The sequence below is a fragment of the Arvicola amphibius genome, chromosome 10 (assembly GCF_903992535.2).
Source record: "Arvicola amphibius chromosome 10, mArvAmp1.2, whole genome shotgun sequence".
Lineage (NCBI taxonomy): Eukaryota > Metazoa > Chordata > Mammalia > Rodentia > Cricetidae > Arvicola > Arvicola amphibius.
Window position 1 is genome coordinate 102631507 of NC_052056.1, and position 13956 is coordinate 102645462.

The window sequence follows — 13956 nt, forward strand, 5'->3', positions numbered from 1 at the left end:
GACGCAACTGCCAGGGAGCCCTCGGTAGACCGCTGCGCTCAGCGGCGAGCTCACCGGCGCTGGGTCGCACGCATGCGCACTCCAGAGGTCGCGCTTGGTCCGGCCGGCCGGCTGGCTGCGAGCGACGTCTGATGAGACTAGGTGCGGGTTGCTGCGTTCTCTGTCTCTCAAGCCCCGGCTGCGGTAGCGGAACAGGCCGGTGTAGACGCGAGTACCTCAGGCGAGAAGGAGAGGCAGGCCGGTAGCATGTTGGAGCGCAGAGTGTAAGGTGACCTGAGGATCGCGGGCGTGTGCGGGCGCGCCTGGCCCGAGACCGGCAGAGAAGGGCACGTGACTCGATGGAGCCCTCGGAACTAGAAAGTAGCTCTGAGTACAGACTGGAAACGTGACTTTTATGACTGTACCGTGGCATCAGAGTATTTATTGCTCCGTCTCTTGCGTTTGCCGTTGATAATCTAGATCGATGGAGCATAAAGTTAATGTCGATGTGTGAGTGTTGTTCCCTGGATGTGTTGATGTCTTCCCACTTTGTTGCAAGAATTCCTTCCCAGGAGAGAGGTCAAAAAATGCCTTCCTATTCCCGGTAAGGTCCCAATGACCGACCAAACCGATTGCACGCAAGTTCATCCTGTGGAACCAGGGAGTTCATGGGGCTTACTTACAGAGCGTGGATGAGAGCGAGTGACCCTGAAGCTGGGCCCCTGATAGTCTCTATGCATCACAGCTGATAGCTTGCTTCCCTATACCCTGTGTACTCTAGCACCTCCTAAGATCCCGTGCAGTTAGGGCAGAATGGCTTATAAATGCCTGGGGGCGGGGCCGGGAGGCAACCGAAAGCTCAGGTCCTGTGACCCCATCGCCTCTGAGGGAGCGTCAGCCGTCTCCTCTAGCGTGCATCTGATGACCATGGCAGCTGCTTTCCTCCGAGGACCTCATTCTGCAACACACTTTGACCTCCCCAGTAATCCAAACAAGCCAAGAGCTTCAGCCCGGTTCTGCTCTGTCATGTGCTTCTGCCATGGTATGCTGCCTTGCTAGGGACTTAAGAGCAACACTGTGAGCCATGGGCTCACAAAATTGTGAGCCCAAACAAGCATTTATGCATTTGCTTTTGAGACAGAGTTTTGCTACGTAGCCCACGCTGACCTTGAACCCAGGGTCATCCTACCTCAGCCTCCCGAGTTCTAGGATCACAGGCGCGCACCATCACCCCTAGCAACCTTTCCTCTGTCAGTTATCTCAGGTGTTTGCTGCAGCACTGGAAGGTTGACCATACGCCCTCCTTCTTTCTTGATTCTTCCAAAAACTTTTATGTGTATGAGAGTTTTTCTCGGCATGTATGTCTGTGCACCGTGTGCCTGCATGCAGTGCCTGAAGAGGTCAAAAACCGGCACTGGATCCCCTGGAACTGGTGCTGTGAGCCGCTCTGAGGGTGCTGGGAACGAACCTAGGTCCTCTGCAAGAGCAACAGTGCTCTTTGAACCACCATGCCTTCTCTCCAGGCCTCTGCCCCGTTTCCAAGGAAGCAGATGTCATGTGCGGGAAGCTGAGACAGACAACTCCAGGGGAGGAAAAGCACAGGCTCCTTGCGAATACTGAGTTGGTTGGTGGCGTCTGCCCTGTACCGCCGAGATGGAGGATTCAGCGTGGAGATATGGGGAGAATTCTTTCAAATCATAAGGTCTCAGAGGCAGAGGGGGTGGTTCCTCTGAGACTAGGCTACTGTCTGCTGCACCGCACAAGCATTAGCGTGGTCCTAGGAAGACCTGGGTCCTATTGTCTGTGACACTTGTAGTCTTCTTCTTTGTCCCCAGTTTGCACTGGTGAGATCACCAAGGACCCCTGGCAGTGCTTGTGTGCTGTTTCCTGACCTATGGGTCCACACCCCCTCCACTCCCTGGGTTTTCGAATTTTGCAGAGTTGATTTTCTCAGAAGTTTGTCAGAAGTCTGTTCTAGCCTTCATCAGAAAGCATAGTTGTCGCTTTTAATTCTCTATTTTTAAATTAGTGTTTAGATCTAATTTTGTTTATGTGTGAGAGAATGTATGCAGATGTGTGTGGGGATGTGCACTTGCATATAGCTCACATGGGTGGGGGGGGCGGGTGTGCATTTGTGTATAGCTCACACAGGTGGGGGGCAGGTGTGCACTTCTATATAGCTCACACAGGCCTGAAGAGGGCATCAAGTGTCCTCTGTTGTCACCTTCTGCCTGTCTTCTGACAAGGGCCTTGCCTGAATCTAGGACTGACTCACTGTCTCAGGCTGGAAGCCAGTAAGCCCCAGAGATTCTCATGTCTCTACTCACCTTGGGGTTGGAGTTAACGGGCATTTGCAGAGACACCTGGCTTGCTAAGTGAGCGTTGGCTCTGAATTCTGGGTCTCATGACTGCAAAGCCCATGCTCTTAATGTCAGAGCCGCCTCTTCAGCCCCTGGCTAGTTTTAGGGTCCTTTTCTTCCCCTTATAACATGATTTATTTTATATGTGTATGTCTGTGTACACATGCACACATGTAGTAGGAGCAGCAGGCTGCGTTCCTGCCACCCAGCTCCTGGCCACCTGGCTAGCTTATGCCCTGAAATAACAACACACAAATTGTATTCATTTAAACACTGCCTGGCCCATTAGTTTCAGCCTCTTACTCACATCTTGACTAACCCATATCTAATAATCTGTGTAGCACCATGAGTGGTGTCTTACTGGGAAAGATTCAGCATGTCTGACCTGGTGGCTGGCTCCATCTCATCTGGCTCAGAGAGGAGAGGCATAGTGATTGCCCGAGGCATCTGCCTCAGTCCCAGCATTCTGTTCTGTCTACTCCACCCACCTATGTTCTAACCTATCAGGCCAAGCAGTTTCTTTATTAATTAACCAATGAAATCATCAGATAGATAGAAGACACACCTACATCACACACGTACCACGGCACAGGTGTGGAGGTCAAAGCTTAGCAGACTTGGGTCTCCTTCCACCATGTGGATCTCACGTGGGATCGAATTCAGGTTGTTAGTCCCTTTAAGTTCTGGGCCATCTTGCTGGCTTGCCTAGTTAGTTTTTTGACGCAGGATCTCACTGGGTTCGCCCAGGGTGGGATGGACTTTACTGTATAGCTCGGGTTCGCCTTGAGCTTGCAGTCTTCCTGGCTCAGCCCCAGGAGTGCCGTGATTCCAGGCTGCACCATGACATCTGACATGTTTCTATATTTTGACATTTTTATTTTATTATTATTGTGTGTGTGCATGATATCCCACAGTGCCTGTGTAGAGGTCAGAGAATAACTGTAGAGCTGGTTTCTCTCCCTCTACCGTTACGTGCATTCTGGAGATCAAACTTTGGTCTCTAAGCTTGCCCAGCAAGTGCCGTTAGCCACGCCCCAACCCTCCGGAGTCTCTTAACTTTCTCCATACTTTTTTTGTTCTTCTCCGTTTGAATCTCGCCACTTCTCTGCTTAATCAAGTTGCAGCTCGGTCACTTACGTCGTGAGTCGCTCAGGCTCTGAGTCTGTGCTGTAAAGGCACATTATCGCTTGCCTCTTGTTGAGAGGATGGCGGAGGAAGGTCTGTGGTGGCATCCAGAATGTCGCTATGCCTCCTGGATCTATGATTTTCTTACAGTGTCGGGGATTAAACCCAGGGTGTTGCACATGCTAGGCAAGTATTCCGCCACCAAACTCCCTTCCTAACTTTTCTGTGTAATCAGGTTCTGGTCACTTGGCCGTCATTGCTTATTGCCTAGTGAGAGTTCTAGAAATACTTTAGGGGAAACACTGGCTCATCGCCCTCTCCCAGAACTGGTAACTGGCACTTCTCTGCCAATGTGGACTGTACTCTTGAAGTATGAGTCCAAATACACCCTCTGCTCTGGCCTCTAAATGGACCCCCCCCCCACATATGTGTGAGAACATACAAACAACATGAAAAATAAATAAAACGAGATTGAAAGTGTGTGTCCGTCTGTCCTTGGCTGGGGAAAGCTCACAGAGAGGGTTACAGACACAGTGTGTGTGTGCACCCACATCGGCACATCTAATGTGATCAGAACACCCCGAGGAAGGGATTTTGTGTTTGTTGTTTTGAGATAGGCTCTGAGTATGTAGCTCTGGCTGTCCCGGAGCTCGCCATGTAGACCAGGCTGGCTTAGAACTTGCAGAGATCGCCTGCCTCTGCCTCCCAGGTGCTAGGATTAAAGGCATGCACCACTATACCCAGGTAAAACGTGGTAGTTTTGACTGGTGATATAGCCTACAACCCACAGGGCCCTGGGCTTAATCCCTGGTCCCCACCCTGGGGAAAAAGAGGAAGAGAAAAACAAAAGAATTAATTTTTTTATTTCTAAAAATAATAATTAAAAAAATTAAACCACAAACCTTCTAACATACAGACAACAGCGGGCCAAGCCTGGAAGTCAATAGTAGCCACTCAGGGTGCATGAGAACGTGCAGGACCTTCCCTACCTCATTACCAAGTCCCTCAAGAATGGTGAATGGAGCATGCATTGACAGGATTTACAGATTCTGTATTAGCACAGTGCCTTATTCGAATTGGCCAAGAGATCTTTCACCAAGAGCTGAAAAGGTGCAGCGGGAAAAGAAAGAAATGAGAGGAGGCAAGAAGGAAGGAAGGCAACTGTAAGGGCTTGAGCTGTGTGAATAAAGACGGGCCAGTGAAGGGTTAAGAAGGATAACCGATCAGGTCTGTGCTGGAAGTACAAGGGTCAGGAGTAGGAGGTTAAATTACTCTATGGGAGGGAAATAAAACTTGCACTCGCCCTTAACTGGGGCTCCCGGTGTGTGTGCACCAGCTGCCGCCCATCCCTGTGCGTTCACTTGGAGGCTAAAGCTCGCTCTTGTGGTTTGATTCTTACAGCATGCCAGTGTACTCAACACCAAGCTGTAGTTCATGAAACAGTTTTTGCTGCTTTTGTTTTCTGGCAATGCTGGGGATCCAGTCCAGGTCCTTGCACACGGACTAGGCAGTGTCCTGCCACTGAACCGCATCTCCAGCTGTGGTATACTTACCTAGACAGCCTCTCTGGGGCTGGGCATGGAGCTCAGCGGTGCAGCCCTTGTCTGTCTGGTCTGAGGACCCTGGCTTTGATGCCTCGTTGTTCACAGGGTAAAGAAACAGAACATGCAAACATCTGTATTCTGTTTTTACACAAGAAATGTAATTTGTCAAATAAACCAGGTTTTGGAACTGAGTTTCTTTTGTGGTTTCCTATAATCGTTTGCACAAGCGTTTGTGTGTTTGTGGTGTGTACACGCACGTGTGTGAGGGCAGCGTTCGTGGACATCAGCTGGCTTCCAATACTTCTTAGATCTTGTTGTTTTTCAGTTGTGTTTTTTTTATATTTTAACTGTGTGCACCGTGTGCGTGCTGTGTCTGGTGCCTGTGGAGGTCAGAAAAGGGGATCAGAAGTCCCAGCTCTGAGAAGGAAGGGCGAGTGGACACAGAGTCCCATTCCTAACCAAGAAGCGATTTGCCGTTGATACTGCTGGGAAGAGAAAGTCCATTCACTATCAACCACATTCCAGCGCAGGCCCCCACGCACGGGGCAGTTGACCAACACAAGACGGATGCTGTGCTTTTTTTGTGTGTGTGGAGTTTTTGTTTCATTTTGTCCTATTTTGTTTGTTTTGATTTTTGTTTGTTTGTTTTTTTTTTTTTAAGAGAAAGAACATGAAGTTTGATCGGTCAGGAAGTGGGGAGGATCTTTGAGGGGTTGGGGGAGGCTCCCTTGTACTACGATTATAGGTCTGCGCCGACACACCCCAGTGTGTGTGGATGCTGGGGATCCAAACTCAGATCTTCGTGTCTGCATGGCAGACTTTACCATCTCCCCAGCCTCCTGCACAAGTTTTACTTCGTGTTATTGACCTAAATGGTGATTGCTTGTTTGCTTGCTTGCCTTTTGGTTTTTCAATACGAGGTTTCTCTGTGTGGCCCTGGCTGTCCTGGAACTCACTCTGTAGACCAGGTTGGAATCGAACTCACAGAGATCTGCCTGCCTCTGCCTCCCAAGTGCTGGGATTAAAGGCATGCACCACCGCTGCCTGACTTGATAATCATTTTTAAAAAGAGTTGGGAAATAGAAAAGAAAAAGGTGTCAGATCCTCTGCACCTGGAGTATAGGTGGTTGTGAGCCGCTGTGGTGGTTGGAATGAGAATGGCCCCCATAGGTGCATATCTTTGAATGCTTGATCTGCAGTTGGTGGGACTGTTTGGTAAAGATCAGAAGGTGTGGCCTTAATGTTAGAGGAGGTGTGTCACTGGGAGTGGGCTTTAAGGTTTCAAAAGCCTGTGCCATTCCAGTTAGCTGTCTCTGCCTCCCACGTTTGGATCAGGATGTAATCTCTTCACTCCAGTACCATGCATGCCTGTGGGCATGCTTCCTTCTAGGAAGATCATGGACTCACCCTCTGAAACTGTAAGCAAGCCCCAAATTAAATGCTTGCCTTTCTAAATTGCCTTGGTCACAGCAATAGTAAAGGAAGTAAGACAGCTACCATGTGGGTGCTAGGAACCAAACCCAGATCTTCTGCGAGAGCAGCAAATGTTCATCACTGAGCCAACCCTTCAGCAACTTACTTTTATTTTATTTGTGAGGCAGGGTCTCACTGTCTCTGCTGGCCTGGAACTTGCTCTGTAGACCGCACTATCCTTAAGCTCATAGACATCTGCCTGTCTTTGTCTCCTGAGTGCTGGAATCGAGGACGTGTACCACCATGCCTGGCTCACTACCTCTTTTAAATCTTGTGTGCATTCTGGGAACACGGGACATACTACAGCACCCTTGTGGAGATCAGAGAGCACTGCTAGGTGTTCATCTTTGCCTTTCACTCTGAGGCAACCTCTGGTTCTGTACTTTGGACACCAGGCTAGCTGACTTGGAGGAATCTGCTCTGCCTACCTCCCACCTCTGTTAAGAGCACCGAGATTTTTAGGCACATGCTGTCATATCCGAGGTTTGGTTTTGTCTTGATGTTACTCTTCATCTCACCAACCCTCCACCTTAGCATTTCAGCAAAGGTCTCTCACTGAATCTCAGCAACCCAGCTTGACTGGCTGGCCAGCGCTAGGGATCCTCCTTTCTCAACTGCCCTTGTACTACAATTATGGATCTGCGCTGACACACCTGAGTCTATACGTGGGTGCTGGGGATCCAAACTCGGATCTTCATGTTTGCGCAGCAAGCTTGCCATCTCCCCAGCCTCCGGCACAAGCTTTACTTCGTGTCATTGACTTAAACGGTGATTTTTTTTTTTCAATCCCAAACTCCAGCACAGAAATGGAGTCCCATTGACTGCTGCTGCGGGCAGGACGCACCTCCATGGAGGCTGATGAAACCCTGGTTTCTGCCCTGCTGAGCCTCAGACAGCAATTTTAGGCAGGCAGGACACTCCGGATCTGTGTCACCCAGCCAGCAGGTGAGCGTTTCCACAATGATCCATTGTGAGCCTCCACACTTCCCAAGGCAGGTCTTGAGGTCAGCAACATAGTAGTCGTTTTTGGGAAGAGGAAAAACTTAAAAGAAATCTTACAGACACATGGGAGAGCAGAAGAATGCAACTGGAGGAGACATCAGAGTGCATGAGTCTAGACGTGGTCCCTGTGGCGGTGTCAACGAGCATGGCCCCCATTGGCTCGTGTGTTTGGACCCTGCTGAGCCACATCTCAAGTCAAAGCCTCGAGTGTCTGATTGGCCTACATCCAGACCTTTTTCCTTATTTTAGGGACTGGGCTGTTGAGAGAACTGGGGCTTTTGTCACTCCCTACCCTGGGGATATAACTTTCTCTACAGTTCATAAGAACACTCTGGAAAATTTTTTTTTTGTGTGCATTATATGTGTGTGGCGGTTGTGTGTGTGCGTAAGGCAGTGGTTTGCATTGGGTGTCTTGCCTCTGCCTCCCAGTACTGGGATTACAGTGCAGCATCTGGCTTTTTATGTAGATGCTGGGGCTCTAACTTGGGTCTTCAGGCTTGCGTGACAAGCACTTTACTGACCAAGCCATCTCCCGGGTTCCCTCCCCACAAGACTTTGAAGTGCTGTTTCATGTAGCCCAAGGCTGACCCCAAACTCACTCCATGCTTCAGGATGACTGTTAGCTCCTCATCCTCCTGCCTCCACCTCCTGGGTGCTGGATTGCAGGCGGTTATGCAGTGCTGGGGATGGAGCCCTGAACTTCGTGCAAGCTGAGCTAACTCTTTATCCCCAGGTAGGCGTCAAAGAAACCGTGCCTGTGTATGCATGTGTTTGGAGACCAGACATCAAATGTCAGGTGGCCTCTTCAATTACTCCACCACATATTTTTTTTAAAATATTTATTTATTTATTATGTATACAATGTTCTGTCTGTGTGTATGCCTGCAGGCCAGAAGAGGGCACCAGACCTCATTACAGATGGTTGTGAGCCACCATGTGGTTGCTGGGAATTGAACTCAGAACCTTTGGAAGAGCAGGCAGTGCTCTTAACTGCTGAGCCATCTCTCCAGCCCACTCCACCATATTTTTTGAGACAGGGTCTCACTAAACCTGGAGCTCATCCCATGGCTGCCCTGACCGGCTAGCAGCTCGAGGGCCCTCCTCTTCCCACGGCACTCACACTAGCATCACAGGCACGAGGCGGCACTGGCTTTTTCCCCTGGGCGCTGGGGATCCAGTCCCTGGTCCTTGTATCTGCATGGCAAGCACTTAACCGAGCCGTCTCCCCAAACCTCACTTGTAGTCTTTTCTGCTAATATGGGAAACATCAAAGATCAAATTTTGGTTAGCGTGGTGTGTGTGTGTTGTGTTGGAGACAGCCCCTGACTTTGCACATCCTAGGCCGGTGCTGATCTATGTCCCAGCCCCATGTATGTGTTTGATTAGTTAACTTGTTTGCTTTGCTTTTCTTTTTTTTTTTTTTTTTTTTTTCGAGACAGGGTTTCTCTGTGGCTTTGGAGCCTGTCCTGGAACTAGCTCTTGTAGACCAGGCTGGTCTCGAACTCACAGAGATCCGCCTGCCTCTGCCTCCCGAGTGCTGGGATTAAAGGCGTGCGCCACCACCGCCCGGCTGCTTTGCTTTTCTTAGGATTAAGTATGTGGCGAGCTTCCTGTAGGCTTCCTGAGTACTGGAATTGCAGGCAGGAGCCAACATGCCCAGCCCTTGTGTTGTATTTTTGTTTTTGTTTTTTTTTTTTTTGTTTTTTAGGTCCCTTGGCTTGTAGAGGTAGAAAGGATCATTTCCAAGGAGTTTTTATTTTCTTTTTTTCTTTCTTCTTCCCTCCTTTCCTTCTTTTCTTCCCTCCCTCCCTCCGTCCCCCTCTCTCTCCGTCCCCCTCTCTCTCCCTCCCTCCCTCTCTCCCTTCCCTCCCTCCCTCCGTCCCTCCCTCCGTCCCTCCGTCCCTCCCTCTCTCTCTCTCTCTCTCTCTCTCTCTCTCTCTCTCTCTCAAGATAGGGTTTCCCTGTGTAGCCCTGGCAGTCCTGGAACTCACTCTGTAGACCAGGATGGCCTCGAACTCAGAGATCTGCCTGCCTCTGCCTCTGAGTGCTTTGATTAAAGGCGTGCGCCACCACCGCTGGCTCCAGTAAGTTTTTTAAAGCTGGAAGAAAGAAATGACTAAATGGAGAGTTGCTAACCTGTGGCTATGATGTCCCTACAAAAAGGCCCTGTATTGGCGCATGTTTCCCAGCAGGTGGCGCTATTAGAGATGAACTCATAAGGCACCGACTTCACATCAGGGCTCATAGAACTACACATGGTAGCACACATTTGTAATCTTAGCACTTGGGGAGGCTGGGGCAGGAGGATCTTGAGTTAAGGCCAGTCTGGGCTATATAGTGACATAATCTCCCCGCCCCAGGATTTCTCTGTGTAGTTCTGATTGTCCTGGAACTCACTCTCTAGTCCAGGCTGACCTTGAATTTAGAGATCTGCCTGCCTCTGCCTCCTGCGTGCTAGGTGTGTCACCACATTGCCTGGCTGTGACACAGTACCAAGAAGCAAAAGATACTTTTTAGGCAGTGGGACCTGTCTGGAGGGAGTAGGTTACAGGGATGTATTTTTGTCCCTTTTTTTTTTTTTTTTTTTTTTTTTTTGTGGTTTTTCGAGACAGGGTTTCTCTGCAGCTTTTTTAGAGCCTGTCCTGGAACTAGCTCTTGTAGACCAGGCTGGCCTCGAACTTACAGAGCTCCGCCTGCCTCTGCCTCCCGAGTGCTGGGATTAAAGGTGTGCGCCACCACCGCCCGGCTCCAGGGATGTATTTTTGAAGGGTAGATCTTGCCCTGGACCCTGCCTGTTTGTCTGTTTCCTGACTGCTGTGATGTGAACAGCTTCTTCCTGCCACGATGTGAACAGCTTCTTCCTGCCACTGTGTTGCTCCTTGCACCCCAGGTCCAATGCAATCTGCCACAAACCTTGGACTGAACCCACCAAACCTGTGAGCTGGAATAAAAATCTCTACCTGTTGGGGCTGGAGAGATGGCTCAGTGGTTAAGAGCACCGGCTGCTCTTCCAGAGGTCCTGAGTTCAATTCCCAGCAACCACATGGTGGCTCACAACCATCAATAATGAGATCTGGTGCCCTTTTCTGGCCTGCAGGCATACATGCAGGCAGAACACTGTATACATAATAATTTTTTAAAAAAAAATCTCCACTTGTTTTGTTACTCTCCTCATACATAGGGGTGGTACTCTCTGCACTTGGGAGGCAGAGGCAGGAGGATCTCTGTGAGTTCAAGGCTAGCCTGGTCTACAGAGAGAGTTCAGGACAGTCAGAGCTACACAGAGAAACCCTGTCTTAAAAAAAGAAAGAAAGTAAGTAAGTAAGTAAACTACTGTCCTCAGATATCCGTTGCAGAAACACAAAGTCCAAATAATATAATGAGCAGCCAGGAGTCAGGGCCGGGGAAGGTCAGGTCTTAGCCTTGGTGCCCATCAGGGAGGGCTGTCCAACAAACACCATTGTCATTTAGTTATCACCTCGCCAAGAGAGATGGTTACATAATGTATTGGACCTAATAAAGAGACAATGTATCGGATCTAATAAAGAGTACAACAGAAGACAGGAGCCCTGTGAGCACTTGGTCATACAGAGGTAATGGGAAGGATTGTTACAGTTCTCTCTCCTGTCTTGAGAGAGCGGCCTACTTCCACAGCCTTATTTTTTTTTCAGGGATGGTCATGTATTGGCCACACGTGTAGTGGTTTTAACCTGGACTCTCCAGGGGCTTTGGTGAACCACTCACACTGGGACAGTCTCATGTGTGTGTGTGAGTGTGTATGTGTGTGTGTATGTGTGTTACACACTTATGTCTGCATGTGGAGGGATTGCTAGAAGAGGCCCGAGGTCAATTTTGGATAGCTTGCTCTGTTTTTCTCCACCTTATCTTTTGAGGCGTTGAACCTGGAACTTGCTATTTTGCCAGATTGATGGGTAACAAGCCCCCAGAATCCTCTTGTTTCTGCCTCCCCAGAGCTGGGGTTACAGGCACACACTGCCACATTCAGATGTTTTGTGGGTACTGGAATCTCAGTTCAGGTCTTCCTGCTTGTGGGCCCCTAGGACAGTGTTCTTTAAGTGAGACATAGATCTGTAGGTCTGTCTCATTACTTTCGGGGCACAAGGGATAGTTAAGAATTCCTAATGTGGGGGCTGGAGAGATGGCTCAGCAGTTAAGAGTGCTGGCTGTTCTTCCAGGGGGCCGGGGTTCAATTCCCAGCCCCCACATGGCAGACATATGTCTGTAACTCCAGTTCCAGGGGACCTGACACCATCACACAGACACATATGCAGGAAAAAGACCAATGCACAAAAAGTAAAAGTAAATTATTTGAAAAAAAAAGAGTTCATAATGTGGTCTATGAGGATGAAAGGGCTTTTATGAAGACGTTTCCAGTATAAATGATCACAGAGTAGAGGATCACATAATGGTATATTTCATCTCCCAACAGTGCGCTGTAAACGGGTAGTTCTATAGGCTGTGGGATTCAGTGTAGGAGCTTTTGTTATTATAATTTATCAATAAGTCCCTGTGAGCATAGGGGACTTATGTACATGTGCATTTGGCGTTAAATGTCAGTTTGAAGATTTATTTATTTAGTATGTATACAGTATTATCAGTATTCTGTCTGCATGTATGCCTGCAGGCCAGAAGAGGGTACCAGATCTCATTACAGGTGATTGTGAGCCACCATGCGGTTGCTGGGAATTGAACTCAGGACCTTTGGCAGAGCAGGCAGTGTTCTTAACCACTGAGCCATCTCTCCAGCCCTAAATGTCAGTTTGGCAGAATAAAGAACCACTTGGGACATTGGAGAGATGACTCAGAGGTTAAGAACACTGGCCGCTCTTCCAGAGGACCTGAGTTCAATTCCCAGCAACCACATGGTGGCTCACAGTTATCTATAATGGGATCTGGTGCCCTCTTCTGGTGCACAGGCATACAGGCAGGCAGAATGATATGTAGAAAATAAATAAATAAATCTTTTTTTATAAAAGATCACTTGGGAGCTAGACCTCTGGGTGTGCCTGTAGGGGATTGTTTCGATTGTGCTGAGGTGGGAAGACCTGCCCACTGTGGGTGGTGCCATCCCCTGGCTGGGGTCCTGTACGGTTGGAGCAGAAGAGTTGAGCATCGTATGGATTCACCTCTCTGCTCCCTGACTGGATGGGGGTGTGACAGGCTGCGGTGTGACAGGCTGCTTCAAGCTCCTGCGACCTTCACTTTCCCACCATGATGGATAATACTTTTTTGTTTTTCTGTTGTTTTTGTTGTTGTTGTTGTTTTGTTTTGTTGACATTTTTGTTTTTTCCAGACAGGGTTTCTCTGTAACTTTGGAGTCTGTCCTGGAACTTACTCTGTAGACCAGGCTGGCCTCGAATTCACAGAGATCTGCTTGTCTCTGCCCTCTGAGTGTGCTGGGATTAAAGGCATGTGCACCACCGCCAGGCTTGGTTGTTTGTTTGTTTGTTTATTCACAGATTTAGTTGTGAGAGTTTTTTTTTTAAAGAATGACAGCAACAGGAAAGAAACGAGAGGGCAGTCCTTTATCTCATCTCATGAGAGGCAGCTGGTGGTTTAAACAGTGACAGCTTTTAGCTGGAGGAGCTGAAGATCTGTGATTACGCAGCACTGTGGTCGTCCTAAACTAAGGAAAATGAAAGTTTCTCAATAGTTTCATCATTTGAATTAGCACATGCCATCTGTCTCAAGAACAATGCAAAATGGACACGTTGGAATGCGGGCCAGATTTTGCAAACAGGCTGAGAAGTTGTCAAGTATAGTAGATCCCCCATCAGTATGCAGCTAGGTTACTCCCTTTCTCATTCCCAGTCACTGTCCCTGTGAAGAGACACCCTGTCCAAGGCCCCTACTGTAGGAGAAAATATCTCCTGGGGGTTTGCTGCCAGGGTTCGGGGTCAGTCCATTCCTGGCGGGAAGCAGGCAGGCACTGGAGCTCTAGCTAAGGGCTGCGTCCTGATTCGTGGGCAGAGAGAGAAAGACGAGGCTTGGCATGGGTTTTTGAAACCTCAGAACCCATCCCCAGTGACACATTTCCTCCAACAAGGCCACACCTCCTAATCCTTTTAATCCTTTCAAATAGTGCCGCTCCCTGTGACTAAGCATTCAAATAGATGAGCCTATGGGAGCCGTTCTCATTCAAACCTCCCTAAGAAAGGATAATCTTTGTGGGTGGTGTTTTACTGAGTGCCTTGGCTATAACCCTGTAGGTGGGAGGATTTCCACCCAAGAAGTAGACGTTGTTAAATACACACACACTTGTACATGTAGAAATCAAGGTTGAACAACGGAATTCACCGATAGTCAATGATGACTTCTGATCCTCCTGCCCTTCCTCCCAAGTGTTCTGATCACAGGTGTGTAATGGGGGCTTCATGCACACTAGGCAAGAACTCTGCAAATTGAGCTCATCTCTAGCTCCCTTCTTCCCTTCACACTTCACTTTTTCTTTC